Genomic DNA, 17,682 nt, shown 5'->3' on the forward strand with positions numbered 1-17,682 from the left:
TGGAGGAACTGTTTTATGGAATTAGGGTTTTTTCCAGTCTTGGGCTTTTTGGAGCAGAGGCATCATCGGTGGCATTTATATCTTTTTTTCCTACCATTAGAAAACATCCTCATCAATTTAGATCATGTTTTAATCATAGTCATGCAGGCTCTCAAGGCCATGCACAATGAGCACTTGTCTGCACTCCCTGTACCTGAGAGAATACGGCTGAAGGACCTGCTGGAGCACAGACTGTCACATCTCATTGTTTGGATGTTATTGGCTGATGCAGTACCACATAATGCTTTAATGAAAAACTTTCAGAAACCACTCTTTTCCTTAAGAAAAGACATTAATTTTTAAGATGATGTTAAGCTTTCTTTTCTTCTTTTCTTGTTTAAAAAAAAAAAAGAAAAAATAACAGCCACCTTGGCGTAAGTATTTTGATGTTAGGAAACAAACAAGTATTTTAAAATGTCCATCATTTGCAGTAATGGTGCTATCTGCTCGTCTTGATACTTTATTCAGAAGAAAAAGGAAGGTTCTCAGTCATATCTTAGATACATTTTCCACTGCTCTTAACTGTTAAAGAGGCTGAGAAGTTATGATTAGTATCAGATACAAGTACTACTGCTGACTTCTAATATATTCTGTGTGATTATATTATTCTGTGATTCTACCATTCACCAAGCTGAGGACTAGCACTTTTCATAACTGGTAAATGGCCTATTTTAATAGTGAAAGAATAAATCAATATAAGAAAATATTATGCAATCACGTAAGGTAAGTCCTATCTTCCTATCTTTTCATGGAACAGTGTATCTTTGTATCTAGAAGTTTTGAAGTAGCAACGAGCTTTCTGATGTGTCTTTCATACTGTGTCAGTGGAAAATCTGTTATTCTAAAAGGAAATCTGCCTTTATACATATATATATATGTGTATTATCTCCAATTGCTAATTTCTTGACATGTTGACAGATGGAAATTATTTTATTTTAAGAGAAGTAAATTCATTTTTTGACTATTTAATAAACGTTATATATATATATATATATATATATATATAAAAAAAAAAGTAACTTGCTTACAACTGCATTATTTTTTGCACAATATACATGTGTTACCAACATTCACGTTCTTGTAGTAATGCAGGGGTCTATGAGCCTGCTTTTAATCAGTTGAAAATGGCACTGAAATTCAAATCCAATTGTGTCTCTCACATAAGCTTGTAAGTAATATTTGGTTGGCTAACATGCTGAAAGTTAAACCTGTGGTAAGAATTTCACGTTTTAGTAAAATGTTGCCTACAAGCTCCTATGAACCTCAGAAAATAAGCCTTTGACTGCTGAGGAGTTGTCAAGTGTCTAACCAATGGCTCAACAGAGGAGCAAGGATTAAACAGGACATAAGTCTTATCTGTTCTTTCATGTCTTGTAATAGTGTTTCTTGATCAAAGCTGGTATCAGAAAAGATTGCAGAAAAAATAATATTTTAGATATAAATCATGAATGTTTATCTAGTTTCTGAAGATAACAGAAAATGGTAAAGAAAATTTTCCGCTGAAGAAAAAAAAAAAAAAAAAAGCAGAAAATTTTCTAATCATTTTCTCTAGTTGAGAGGGACATTCTTCCTAACATTTGCAACCTACATTTACCTGTTCTGTACATAGAAAAATAAAATGGTTTCTTTCCAACTTTCTTTAGTCTCAGTTATTTTATTCCTTTCCTCTTCTATCCCCCCACCAAAAAATATTTAAATTATGAAAAAACTCCTTTGAATATGAGAATTAAAAAGCTAACCATACTGAAAGTAATTACAGTTGAAATTGATTTTATAAACAATAGATCAGAAACAAGAAATGTGTTTGTATAATTTTGCATTTTCTCACTTCCAACAAAAATGTCCAAAGAAACAGTATGCTGCAAAAGATACAGTATGCTGCAGCACTCCTGTCTGCAATTAAATTATATGTTAAATAATATTGTAAACAAAAGCCAGTTTTCAGCTGCCATTTCAGTTTACAAATCCTAGTTGTTTAGGTAACCCTCCCATTCTCCTTTGTCTCAGAACTTCAGAACTGAATTGCAGTTTTAAACTTTCTGTAACATTTCCTCCTATGAAACATTAAAGATAAATAGATTTAAATGAGAATCGATTTTGTTTTACATAGTTGATATAGTGCATTATAGTTTTCTTTATCCCTTTCAAAAAATTAAACGGTTTCTTCAAGAAGGAGGATTATATATACTCTGAGGTGGGGAGAGGGTTTCAAAAAATACATAAACTTGTCATATAGATTTTTTTTACATTTTAGCTTAGATTTTGTCCCCGCTTGTCTAACTTCAAAATAAGTTTTAATGCATGCCAAGACTGGGGGGAAAAACAGGTTTCATCAAAGGTAAGTAGGACAGAGAAAATTCTGGAGAAAATATTTTTTATATTATATCAAATTCAGATAATACTCTACTTTCATACTGTATCAGAATAGAAACTCTAGAATAAATAAGGAAGTTAAAGTGACAGGTATAATTTGTAATAGCAGTCAGTGGTCAAAAATAATTTATTCTTTGAAGACCAATCTAAATTCCAAAATATTCAGTTTCAGACATTCTGTTCAACATTTCTTCTGGTTTAATACTTATTCTGATGAGACAAGAAGAGCTGGAGGGTGCATCAAAGTGAAAGATTTAACTAAATGCAGCATTGTCATGAGGGTTCGCATATTTTAAACTAATAGCTGAACTTTAACATATATCTAATTTAGCAACTTTTAAAGATAACCCAGAAAAAAAGAAAAACAACTGTGAAATTCCATATGGAGCATGGGTATCCAACATTGATTACAGCTTTCCAGTTTCAATTTTTCATTAGAGCCAGCCAAGCTTTTTCAGTTCTATAATAGCATAAGTAAAGGGAAGATGTGTCCCACTTTATCATGTTTATCAATGACCTCGTGTCAAGGAGGGTAGAAAAATATTAATATTTCTTTTCCATGAAAACTGTATGTGTTACAACAAAGATTTAATTTTGTTTTCTCTTGCTATCTCACAAACACAAAGGTTTATGCACATTTTGAAACAGATAATGCATTTGCTATTTAAAATGCGATCACTATGATGACAACATATCACAGATGGCAGATAGTGAAAGGGACAGTTTTGCAAAAATATATACAAAAATTGCATTTATGCAAACTGACAAATAAATACAGTCACAAGGTCAGTTTGTATATTCCCTGTTCACTTTTGTGAACACTCACATACATAGGAAGCCCCATGACAGTCAGTGAGATAGCTCTGGATACCTCTCAACATCTGAAAAAGGTTAATCACCTAGTAGAAATCAGTTTACATACAATTTGACAAAGAAAATAAGGATTACAAAGGTACACAATTTGCAGTAAATAATTTCATCAGTCTCACTTTTGAGGAAGTGGTATTTTATTAAAAATGAAACTGGGTTACTGCTGGGATAAATAAATAATACAAAAGGACAAAAGGGCACATTTGAAGGAGGGTATAAATCCACATATCATAGCAAACCAAATGGTCTGTCACAGAATAGTATCCATCAAAAGAGGTTCATGATACTGGGGAAAAAATGCTCTTGTCATCGACTAATCTTTTATCAGAGAGCACAAGAAGTCCTTGAAATGTTTTTTTTATTTTTTTCCCCATCCCTGTACTTTGTGTCAGGATATGTCACCACTGTCTTCCCATAACAGTAAATAAAGTAGAGATTATACATTTGCATTGAAATCACTTTTTCTCAATAAACATGAATATATATATATATATTCATTCTGTCAACAAAAACTCTGGTAATCTACAAAACCATGTAACTTCTGAGAGTCATATAAGAACAAATAATGTAATAGTTTAATATGTTCACATTTCAAACCAATTATCTGGATTTTTCCACACTTTTTCCACTTTATTTAATTGCAAACAAACAAATATAGATATAGATATATAGATATAGATGATATATAGATGTAGATATAGATGCTATAGATATATAGTTGATATAGAGATGCTATAGATCTAGATCTAGATCTAGATATAGATAGATATAGATATAGATTAGATATAGATATAAATACAAATATTAAAAAGTTTGATTTTATAAGAGAGATACTTTAAAGTCATGATGATGGGCCAACATCTGAAGTTTATGCTCAGACAAAATTTGACCTTACTTCAGACTCAGAACAAGCTATGCAGATCTGCTGGATCGATGGCTCACTGTTGCTTCTTGTCATCATATTTTGCTCACAGTAAGTCTTGCAGTATATAAAATTTTATTTACTTATTTTCACTGATAATGAGAACTTTCCATGATACTGGCTCCTACTAAAATGCAGGCCTGCTCATCTCTGTGCAGTCATGGTTTATTACAACATTCTTTCTTAAAAAATCATAAGAAAGAAAAATGAGCACAGGTTTCAGATTAAAATTCAGATCTTGTATCTTCACTTTAAATTCTCCTGCAAAGCTAAAAAATCTTATAATTGTAGTTGTTTGTTAGTTAAGACTGCTGGACTTTCAGATGCAGAGTTCTCCTGTTCCCCAGAACAGCAAATGCCCAGGGAATTCAGCAATCTCTATATAGAAACCATGAGAATTGAGGTCTCAGGCCTTTTTATGAAGACTGCAAACATGTCTTCTCTTCATTTTGAATTGCAGTGAAGTCAAGTTTAAAAAAATACTGAAGCTCTTTGTGAAACAAAAACTTCTACTTTATTTCCTTCACCTCTCTATCTCTCACCCACCCCTAAAGAACATAACTAATTATTGCTGCAGGGTGAGAAAGTAGAAAGAAAGTGAAAGTTTTTAATGGTTTCTATTTTTACACAGAAATAAATTATGTTACCCAGTGGGACCATATCAGAATCTAGGTGGATTGACTTCAGCAGTTATTTTGCACATCTAGGAGTATGATTACATCCAATGCAAATGATGAGATTATTTTAGCTATTAAATAATCTTTTGAAACAGTGATCATTGTACAATAATAATAGAGGAAGAAAAAATAAAGATCAATATTTTCCACAGCTGCCAAGCAATGTAGGAGTAGATATCATTAACTTTCAAGAAACTACCATTCTATTCCTGAAAAGCCGTTAAAATTGACCCAGATGTTTACTAAGACCAGTATAAGTACATAAGTGTATTGAAAAGAAAACGTTTTGAGAGCTGAACTATTTTTGGTTATATAAACATCTTCACTATAACATACTATAGAAGGAAGAAACTTGAATCCAAACTCTTGAAATTTGAAAGAATCTTCTGAAGACTCTCTACATCAAGATATGCTCGTTTCTTGTATTGCCAGCAGTCACCTCTCTGTTGCTTTTGGCACATCTGCACTTTGATCCTAAGGTTACACTTCAATGGAATAAGCAGCTTACAGAAACAAACACCATCCAGGTTTAACACAGTGAGTTCAAATATTGTTACTACTATAGCATAAAGATTAATCCAGGCACCTAAATTCACTAGCATCCTGGGATAATATTCAGGCAGATAAATTGATCAGAGACCAGTGCAGTCTAATCTCACCTGTAAAGCTAGCCAGCAGAAAGTTTGGATATAGCCACAAAATCTGCAGTCATGTTTGCACCTGAAGGTGCTGATATATCTTAAAGATGGCAGTAATCTTATACACAAATCCCAGAAGTGTTAGCTATTCTGGGCAAAAATCCCACAGGAATAACTCATTAGTTTTGACTTAGGAGCCACTGGAAGCAACTCTTGTAGAAAAAGCCACTCAACTAGTTTGACAAACTGATAATGAATAGAGTGCTTTGTAACTTGCATTTATGAACAGAAAGACTGAGCCTAATCATTAATAGGGACATCAATTTTCTGATGTTAGATTTCTCTTGTAAACAAACATAGAAAGGCAATATATATGTATTAACCTCAAAAAAATTCTTTCATTCAGGTTATTAAATTCACCTAGGATGTATTTTCTGTACAATGGAAACCCTTCCTTAGGGTTTGTGTTTTACTTTTTCCCCATGAGTATTTTGGCACGGCATTGCTGATTGTTGTCTTTACAGAGAGAGTTCATTTTCAGAATGTAAGTTTCTAAATAGTTCCAAGTACTGGCACTGGAAACCTGACTCAGCTTGGTATCATAGAATCATAGAATGGATTGGGTTGGAAAGGACCTTAAAGACCATCTAGTTCTAACCCCCCTGCCATGGGCAGGGACACCTTCCACTAGCCCAGGTTGCTCAAAGCCCCATCCAACCTGGCCTTGAACACTGCCAGGGAGGGGACAGCCACAGCTTCTCTGGGCAACCTGTTCCAGTGCCTCACCACCCTCACAGTAAAGAATTTCTTTCTTATAACTAATTTAAATCTTCCCTCTTTCAGTATAAAACCATTACCCCTCATCCTATGACTACACTTCTCAATTAAGAGTCCCTCCTTACCCTTCCTGTCAGCCCTCTTTAAGTACATGAAGGCTGCTATAAGGTCTCCCTGGCTTTCTCTTCTCCAAGCTGAACAACCTCAACTCTCTCAGCTTGTCCTCAATAAAAACATGTACTCACAGGATAGAAAATGCACAGTGATACCTGTGTCCAATCAAAACATTTTAAATTTCAAGTTAATAACATCCAGTAAATATCTTAAGTTACATACAAAAGCACCTGGATGCTTACACCAGAAGAAATTCAAGAAACTGTATTAGTATAATAACAATGAAAGATGAGAATCAGACTCAGTGGATTTACACTTAGAAAAAATGAAATCAGGATTTAGCCCTTGCACAGAACAAACTCTCATCATGCACTTCCAGTGTTGTCTTTTCTCTGGAAATCTCTGCAAATGGAGGACATCTTTTACTGACATTGCCCCATGCTCCAGAAATCATCCTATGGAATTACTTCCCCTCTTCGGATTTCATCTCATAACCCTACTTTTTCATTTTATCCTTCAACCAGATCCTCTCTCTGCTCAGCACATCACACCTGCTTTCTGTGTTCACTTCAGGCTAAAGGAGAACACTTACCTATCGGCGCTTCAGAGTTTCAGTGTGTTTGTTCTTTTACTTTTCTGTATCACCACACAGTATTTCATTTTCCCCTAGCTATCTGTATGAGAGTAACTATCGCTAGCTCTGTAAAACATTTGCTCTTTATTCTGCCTCTTTTCCTGTAAAATATTTTATCACAGTTTGCATAAAGGTCTTTACAAAATGGGGAGAAAAAGAGGAAGACTGTTCTATTTGCTTCTTCAAAAAGAAAGTCGAGCATATGCTCACACTTGCTTTCTTTGAAAGATGTGATGAGAGATTATACCTGCCATATGCACAAGAGTCCTATAATGTTAATACAGAGGAAGGTCATATCTAGCTTTTCATGAGCCCTGCACCCCGCAGAGCATCAGGTCCTTTCACAGTGAGTATTCCCAGCATTAATAGACTGCAGAGATTTAGTTGGTCACATGATTCCTCTCAAGTGATTTTTATCCACAGACATGGCAAATGCTAAGCCTTTCTTGTTCACCTTTACTGACAATGAAGGGTTCAACTGCATCCTGGAGCATAAGTGCCACAGATAATGTAAATGCAGCCAGAAACCTCTGAGAAGTTCCTGTCTCTCTTATAACTCATTACGTCTAACATTGTCGCTTTGTATTAGCATGTGTCTCCCTTCTGACCACCCCTGCAAGCTGCTCACACAGAGGTGAGAACCCATTTTCCAAGATTATTCAATAAAAAGAACTTCTATAGGTTCATGTAAGAAACAGAAGACTCTGCATCCTCAAATTTGACAGTTAGTTTGGGTTGACATGAAGTTTCCCCATATGACTTATTGAAACCAATGTATTAAATCAAATCAATACAATGGATACGGCTTTGCCATCTAACAAATTACAGCTAGGCTGAAGTGATCTGATGTGGAGTGAATTCAGGTGGGAGTGAGACAAAATATTCTATACCAGAAGGCAGCAATTCTACTTGTTAATTGATGGGTTGTTAGCATGACTTTAAACAACTTGGCAGCTGGCTGGCAAGCCTTATTCAGTGCGTGAGCACGTATGATGTATTGATATTTAAAAGGATATAATCCATTTACAATCTATATAATCACACTTCTTCCTGGAACTTGTTTTTCAAATTCTTGTGACAACCAAGGAGTAGTGTCAATGGAAGAGATTAAAAGGAAAATATTTTCTGCAGTTTTTCTGTTTATTTAGCCTGACAGCATTCTGAAAACAGTGAACGTCACCGTTTTCCCTCTATATCTCTAGTTGAAGGACCTAGGAAAGAGATGGAAATACCCTTTTACAGTGTCACCAGTTACCTTTCTAGTTCTTTCACACAGAAATGGGGTATCAATAAGAATGTGCTACTCAGAAAATTTTAAAATCGTCAAGCAGATCTAGGAGGGATTTTTGGATTTGTTGTGGTTTTCTTTTCATATTGTATTTGCTACACTTCAAGTCCACTATTGTGTTTTCATGCACTGCTCCATGTATACCTACAACTCTTATACAAGCCCACTGGAGTAGTGAATGAGTACTTCATACTCTTTAATTTATTTATCCTTACAACTACTGTGTAGAAGATTATTTTATTCATTTTACAAGTAATGAAACAGAGCACAAAGAAAATAAACAGCTTCCTCATTTTTAGGGCATGTGCTGTAGAACAGAGAAATTTAATCAAATCTCCTTGGTCCAAAGATGCATACAAACCTGGAGTGTGTGGTTTCCCTGGCATTATAGAGGGTTCACAGTATCACTCTTGTTTCTGATCAGTCATGTGGTCCAGAGGACATTAATTCATTGATGCCAAATGAACCCCTCTTCACCAGATGACTATCTTTTTTTACTGTGACAGGTTCACACAGTACAGGGACAATAGCTACATGCAATCTGAGCTGCTGACCTATGGCAGTACTAGGAACAAGAACACTGCTTTCAGAAGAACCTAGGAGTTGCAGTGAGTTGGTATGTAATGTCAACTGTCACTCATGTGTCTGCTTCCGCTGTGTAGTTCTGTGGATGCATAGATCCATCATGTCTGTCTCCCTAGCACCATCTGAGTTCAAATCAGGAACACGCCTCAGAAGAGACTTATCCTACCCTACCCTACTGTGCTTCAATTCACATTATGGAGACGTCTGATCTGAACTGAATTCACTTAGTAACTGTCTGGAAGATGTGCTCAAAGAGTCTTCTTCAATACTCTGCAGCACCTCACAGGACTATTATAGAGCTAGTCCAAAGCAGGACCCCCTGAAATGTACCTCAGATGTACCTCATCTGTACCCAGTGTTTCTGACTGTAGACTAACCTCTACAACACTGCACCACTTGATTAGGTAGAGCCCTCTTTCAGGCATGTTCTTTGTTTTGTAACATTCACAAATTGAATGAACGATTGTGTACAGGGTGGCTGTCTAGTTAATGTCACTTTTATGTGGATATTCATTACACAATCTGAATTAAAATGGATCCCCAGCAAGAAGTCTTTTAAAGAAACTTGATTATAAATGTATTTGGGACAGAACTATGAGAATTTAAACAGTTCTTCTAATCTGAGCAGTACTGATGGATAATGAAGTATGTTATAAAGAAGAAAAACCCAGTTATGCTTCCATTGGAGTGGTGGGATTTTTTTGGTGCCAACTGTGATGAGAGAATTAATAGCTCAAAAAGTCTTAACATACGGCATGCTTGATGAAAGTTCCATGTTCAGGGCATCTCAAAATTTCTCTTGAGCCATTAAGCACATTACTAATCTCCCTAGAACTGGTAGTGAGAAACTTAAAAAATTTAGAATTAATATGAGATTATTCATTTCTGTAATTTGCAGTTTTATGATGGAATTTCTCACCCAAATGAAAGTTTCATTCTTTGAGGTGAAATGTTTAAAGATATCTGCACAACTGCAATAAAAATATTCAAGGTGATGAAAGACCAGGAATATGATGAGGTTACTGCAATTATTGCAGAGCTTGCAGGTACAAACCATCTGGCAGAACTGTTAATTTCATAGCAGCATATTCTCTGTGTGTTAACTTTGTCAAAAGCTTTGAAAGTCAGTATCCATTTATATTCTGAACCACTGTTTGCAAAGGTCACTCTCTGAAGTGTTCACACAAAGACAGAGAGTAGAATAAACCTGGATGTTTATTCACATATTAGTTACACATGAAAGCCAATTCTGAATTTAACTGGGAGAAAAATGTAACATCTATTCAACAGTCCATTAAGAAACAGTGAGTTGTAGCACTTGAATGTGTCTTTAAACATTCTGATGGGACAGTAGGATCTTATTCTGGAATTATTAACACCGTCTTTTCTTTAATATGGACAATAACTTTTTAATTATAAAAAATTAATTTGAATATCTGATGATACATACGGTTGCTTTCTGGGGGTGGATGAAAATTTTTCAGAGGAGCAATGTTCTGTCATAAAGTACTGATTTGAAATAATTTAATAATTCTGAGGAAACACTGTGATCTCTGTCAATTAATCCCTGTCTCCTCCAAGACTCTCTCTACAGACTACATAGTTTCCCAGAGAGAGAGCCTGAATAATAGTGTAGCCGAGAATAAACTAGAAACTATTTCCATTCCTTTAAAATAGATTTTTTTAAAAAAATTTATCTGTATACAAGAACATTTCATTTTTTACTTCTCATCTGAAAAATAAAAATTAGATAAAAGGTATTAATTAATTTTTGTTAGAAAATAAATTTTCCTTTTACAGTAATCTCTACTGATATCAATGGAGTATTACCCTATAGTAGAAGAGATGCTTAAATATTGCCATTTGGGGACTTTATATTTGCTATATAGTTTGCACTGGGTAAGCACACAAATGAATAGTGACAGTTTTTGCAGTGTTTCTAGAGTGTTTTATACCCAGTTTACGAAAACCAAAGGAGGCTGTATGTGTAATTTTATATTGTTTTCTTCTTGAGCTTACCAGCACCTTCAGGCATGCATGAAGACGAATGTTTTCAACACAATGTAAATATTCCACTCTGAGATAAGTTTCAAATATCCAAAAAAAGTTTAATAAAGAACTATGTAAATACAGACATTTACAATTTATAAACTGAATGTTTCAAAGATGTATTAGCTGTCACTCTGAATGCTGAGAAGAAAAAAAAATCTTGATTTTATATATGTACAAGTAATTTTAAGACTTCGATCTAGCCAATATTCATATCTGAAAGGCTCATATGTAGTGAAATATGTTAAGAAATATGAGTGAAAACAAGTAACAGTGATTTCTTTAAACACAAATGCCATATTTTGCAGAACACATATTTTATACAAAAAAAAAAAAAAATTCATTTCAAGCTAAATGTTTCAGTTACATGTTTCAGTTAACACCAGAATGAAACTTAGGAAGAAATCCATTTAAACATGTATTTCGCCTTTGCTATGATAGGTTTATTGTTCATGTTTATTGAGGAAGTGTCTGAGATGCGGCATGAAAGATTCCTGACTCAGAGACCTTATAGGAATAAAAAATATAAACAAATAAGATATACAGTGAGTGGAAGAAGAGTCAGACATACAAAGAATGAACAGCAAATACCATCTTGGATGAATAGTACTTGTCTACTTGGTGGAGTAGACCATAAACAAAATGGAAACAAAGGGAAAGAAAATAAGAATGGACCAAAGGATAAGTGAAAGAACAATGTGTATGGAACAAATTTAAGGAAAAGAACTGAAAGATAAAAGATCAAAATATGGCAAAGTGCACTTAGAATTCTAATATTTTTTTTCAACTGGTCAAAACCCATGTGCTTGCTGTCTTTGAATGTATTCATCTGAGCTGAAATTTTTTTTGCAGATTTTCTTAGATCATCCACCCTTTTGTCTACACATGCAGTCAGAGTGTGGGGCTGTTAAGAGCAGAGTCTAACACTAGTTTTCTCTGCACTTTTTACTTTGCAACATTCTGTATGGTTATATAGTGTATTTTAGCAGTAGTTTCTTCAAAAATCTGCAGTTGGAAAAATTGATGGGAGTTATGACACAGATAAGTAAACAGAATAAAAAATTCAAACACTGAAAATGCTTTTACAAGTGTTTTGTCCATATTTTTTCACAGAGAAACTAATTTTTCAACACATAGTCAGTTTAACAGTATTATTTCAGGGAAGGCCATTTCATATTGAACTGTTAGTTTGGGGCATGATTTACAGGATTGCAGATCAATTGTATTGGGCCTGCAGTTATCTTCTTTTGATGCAGAGGACTTTCATGCAATGGAAGTGGTTAACTTCAACAGCAATATCTCATGATGGGAAGTGTGGAAAAGCACAATTGCTCTGCCCTTGTGTGTGTGAAAGTAGAATGATGGTTACCCAATAAGGGAACACAGTAAGCTAGAGTTAAGGTAACAGCGTTAAATATTTTGTTATGCTTCTGATTTAAAGACAATTTTAGCCCTGTAGGAGACAGATTGATTTTCTTATTCATTCCCTGGAAGTTGAACACAGAATGAAGACCAAGAGAAAGCTGTTTCCAGGTCAGTTTGGGCTCCCTAAGGAGCCATGAGGGTCATATATTTGCCTTCATCCTGGAAAGAGCAGGATTATGAAGAAAGATGTGTAAATGTTTATAGGTGGACCTAGCTAATGTAACTAGCTTTGAGTCAGTGTTGGTTACTCAGCAGTGGTTGTCACAAAAAATAGGCAGTATTGATGAGTTAAGTGACACTTGAATGAGTGTGGCATGTGCACCCACCCAATGAAAATAGGGCTTCTTGGCTGCTGAAGTGTACCAGCTCCTGATTGCCTTTGTTCTTGGAGCTTCACAGTAGTTGGAGCCTTTGGCCAATGGGAGCCGCTATTGACTGCAGGTCGGACTGGGCCTGGGGAGTCCCCTGGGGAAACCATTTGGAGTTTGTCCCCTTGAGCAGCAGCTGTGGTTGAAGGATTCTCCCCTTTTGTCAGGGTACTCCCCAAGGACACTCCTTGAAGGGTCTTGGGTCAGGACGCTGCCCTGAGCAGGTCCTTGAGCTTGAGAGCCCTCACTTATTCCGTCAGTTATAGAGTGTTTTGGGTTGTTGTTAAACCTTGGGAAATTGTGCTTTGTTCTGTGTTTTGGGTTGTTATTAAAACCTAGGAAGTTTTTTCTTGTACTCCTCCAACGGACATTCAAACCTGTAATATGTGGAGGGCTAGTTAATTGCGTTGATAATAAGTTTTTAATTTTTGGTGGTTGCTTGTTTATCAGAGCTTCTGTAACAATGGCTGAGAACATGATCAATTTTTCCTGAAGGAAGTTTTTCTTTAAAAAAAAATCACTACTTGTCAAGACAGCTGGCTATCCAGGACAGATGCAGTTTGATTGTCCTTTAGTTATGGGTATTCGGATCATCTAGTCGAAACCCATGCAAAATTAGACTATTACACAAAAGCTATGTAATTCAGAAGTGTCTAAAGAATATCTTGTACAAGATGACTTGAAAAAGTCCTGAGCATAATTATACACACTAACTGGATTGTTCTGGTAAGCTTAGGTATGGTGAAAAAAACCAACAAAAATACAATTTCCTGCTAGAAGTTCATTATATTTCGGGCATCAAATTGAAACACGGGTAGATTTACAGCCTAATCAACTAAACCAGGATTTTTTGAGGGAAAAAAAAAAAAAAAAAAAAAAAAGGCAAACCCAAAAAGGCTTACTTGTTACTTTTGGAAACTATTGCAGAAATAATCACTTTGAAAATTGCTGCAGAATTTCCATATAGACAGAAAAGGAATAATATTGTTAGATCCATAGCCTGTGTATGAAACCACTGAATTACAAAAGGAAGGAAAGTGATTTTGTCATGGATTGTACTTACACATTTAGTATATTGCTTTTTTGGAAAACTGCAGCTGGATGGAAATATCCTAAAATTCATACAAAATCTCTGTGGAAATTCTCATTAAAAAAACATGAGCAAAGTAATTGGTTTAACTTGAGGGTACATATAAGACAAGGTTGTCAATTACACTGACCTTCTTTAACAGTTATGAAGAAGAAACTAATAAAAATAATGTTACTGTTATTAGATGGAAATAATAGCCATCCTTTCTTGATGATACTTCTCTGAGAGGACATTGCACAGGAATTTCAGGAAAAGAACAGCAGAAATATAATAATCGAGTCTAAAGGTATTTGAAAGTGTGGTTGTTGTTTGTTTTTTTTTTTTTTAAATATATAAATAAATAAATAAATAAAAAATAAGAAGTAGTGCAAAGATTTTTTTGAATACTGAATGACACAATCACCAGGGATGATAATCATTACGAGCTGTAACTCTCAAGTGCTGCTCTTTGGAAAATCTGCAATATTTGGAGACAAGAATATGCTGCCATAACATCTTGTGAGGAAGAAATTAAACCCTTTGTCTCTGGCATCTTTCTATATGTATAAGGATGTGAACAGTAAGAGATCAAGTGTCAAGCAGTTTTCTGCCTTGGTTTGTCATTACTCACAGACATTGTAAAATCTATGACATACTTGTACAGTGCAGCAGTCACTCAAAGATGTTGTGTAACTGAGTACTAGAAAAGCCACTGCAGATAGTTAGAATCAGGTAAACATCATCAACTATGTAAATTTTAGTTGAACAATTTAAATTTGAAAAGGTATCGTGACTACAGAGATAATGTATTCAGACAGATTTTGCTCATGTAGGGATACTGTTTATGCTGTACTGTCTTTCCAGATACTGTTTGATTTGTAAAGTTAAACATTTATGTCATTTATTGATATAATTATTCTATGTCTTTGGAGAATTAGTGAGCACTGATCAATAGTTTGGAGGTACTTTACTACTTGACTCCAGTTAAATTTAGTTCAATTAACCAGAATTGATGCTAATTACTGTCCTGATTAAGCAGTGGTTATTACCATATTGCCATTCACTATCAGTAGGCTAAATCAGTTTCCCAAGAGACTTCTCAATAAAGCAGCTATAGTGACATAGCATGCCCCAATTAAACAGCCTGTATTGTGATAACATATTTACAGAGAACTTTTTGTGCTGATACAAATTAAAAACGTGCTATTTTTAAGACTAGACATCATATAGCCAAGATATATATGAGTGCACATTAGTGAAAAGATGAAAAAATGTATAAATTGACCCTAAAGCAAATTTCCATTGTTCCCATGAACAAAAAGACCTTGCATTTTCAAGACCTAGTTGAATAATGTACAGAGAAACTTACAATCACCTTGAGGAAAAACAATGAGAAACTACCTTTAATGAAGGGACTTTAAGTATTTAAAAATATGGTTCTATGTTATGTTTTTCACATACAGACTACATGTAGTTCTTCTCATCTTTCCCTATATTCCTTCTGTCTGTTTAGGGTCAGGGGATGAACATAGGTGTTAAGATTGAATCTGTGCATGAAGAGCAATTTCTGCTACACTTATAACTAAATAAGGTAACAGCTCCATATTTCTTAATTCTGGAACCATACTTATCTTTTAATTAAAAAAAAAAAAAAAAAAACACAAAAAATCATTATGTCACAATCATATTTGCTTAATTATTTATTTCATTTTGTAGTTTTCCACCCCACACCACCTTTTCTGAAGTAAACCCCCCAAGCATCTGGAGTGCCTAACAATGATAAAGGAGCTAGAGTTTAGGTTTTCAAGCTGGATATAAACATTAAATAATTAATCCTTGTATGACTGTCTTTTCTCTGTTAACTTAGAAAAGTACAATTATTCAATGTGTTTGTCAGATCATCTGGTGCATACAGCTCTGCTTATCCAGCTGTATGTGGATAAAGTGAGATTCATTCCTCAGTTCATCACAAAGCCTATACATTAGAAGATAAATATATTATTATTATTATTATTATTATTATTATTATTATCATTATTATCATTATTATCATTATTATTATTATTCCTATGATATCTCCCTCAAAAGTTAGTCTGTCCTAAGAGACTGTTCTCCTCCAATTCCCACTTCTGAAAAGTTTTTATCTTTTAATATTTATGAAATGTCTGTTGCATAACGGTAGTGTACAAATGGGGGGGAGTATTTTGCTTTTTTTTTAAAAAAAAAAAAAACAGATCTGTTTTACATCTTTCACACACAATATTAGATTTTGCAACAACCATTACTTAAGGTTCAGGTTTGACATAACTTGCCGGAAAATAAGTTGCAATAGATACTATCTGAATTTACTCAGATATGATTCTTATGGGCAAAGAAGATAGATGTGCGCCATTTGCCAGCCTTCTTCCCCATACCTCTGCTACAGAGTTAAAGAAAAAATGGAAACAAAGGTGTTGGGTTTGATCTGCCTGGATGCTTGGCAAACCCTTTATCTTTCAGGCTCTGCAGTCACAAAGTTGAGTGAAAGAACAGTTAATATTTTGTTTCTATTTCACTAAGAGTGCAAATGTATTTTTTAAATTCTGTAAATATTTAAATCATACAAAATTAATTTTGTACAAAACCTTTGCAGTAGGACAGAATATGAAGTGTAAGATACAGTTCTAAGTCAATGGTTTTATTTCTTCAGAAATATTTAAAATTTTTTTCTCCATTTAATTTTTCTTGGTCATGTTTCATACACATTTTTGGTAAGTCGCCAAAGTTCATGCACTAATTCGCTTTGGATTTTGAATATATTTTCTTTTCAGATTATGTATATTATCCTGCTGGCTTCTCCAGAGTAAAGAAACAAAGACATGTTACAAATCAATCCAAATGCAGAGAGAATCCTTGACAAGAGACCCCCCTGCTCTTTTTTGAAATAATAAAGGTGACCCAAGACTCAAAGCAGAAACCAGTTTGGAATCCCATTTCTTCAGTGTCTGTTTAAAATACACAAGTTTGAAGCCCAGCTGATGAAGGATAGGTGAGTCTATTGTACTGCAAATCTCAGCTCTTTCTTCAGAAAGAAACTAAGACAACAAAGAAGACAAAACAGACCCTCTCTTCTTGTGACCTTCTACTGGAAATTGAATTCGCAGTGAAACTTTTATTCACCAAGATGACACTCTCTATTGTCTCCTGATAGACTTACAGAAGAAGAGTAACTATATAATAAGAAATACACTTATCATGTTATCCATAGCACGGCTAAACTTGGGTTTAGTCAAGTAAACCAGACTCTCTTTCTGAACCATGAAGGTTTTTGATTGCTCTTGGGTTGCCGGTCATCACTTTTATGTGAACAGCAATGGCAAAATGCAGATCTACAGCCACTCCGTCGTACTGATTTTAGATAAACCAACCGGGTCTGGCCTTGCCATGGATCCATGTAGCTTTTTCAGAATTTGCCTTGAGTTGGAATAATAACAGCAGGCTATTGGCTAGGATTCCCTTTGTAGAAAAATAAATGATACAGGAAGACGTGCAGTTATGGATACATAGAGAGCAATGCTGAGTGCTTAATTTAGGGAAGGCATTAATGTTGACAAATGGACAATACAGTCTTGTTGGAAAGGAAGAATAAATGCAGGCTCTCTCAAAAGATTTTCAGCATTCACATAAGCTTATAATAAGCATTAGTACTTTTAGATGCAAGCAACCTCTGAACCTTTGGAGGTGCACAGAGCACAAACTCTAGCCAGGCTTCTTCTCTGATGTTTAAGTCATTAAATTATTATAAACCTGCTGGAGCTTGATAGATTTATAAGAAAATTATGTGCTTTTAATATAGTACTTACATCCTTGTGGGA

The sequence above is a fragment of the Athene cunicularia genome, assembly GCF_003259725.1.
Source record: "Athene cunicularia isolate RWA chromosome 2 unlocalized genomic scaffold, athCun1 chr2_part1, whole genome shotgun sequence".
NCBI lineage: Eukaryota > Metazoa > Chordata > Aves > Strigiformes > Strigidae > Athene > Athene cunicularia.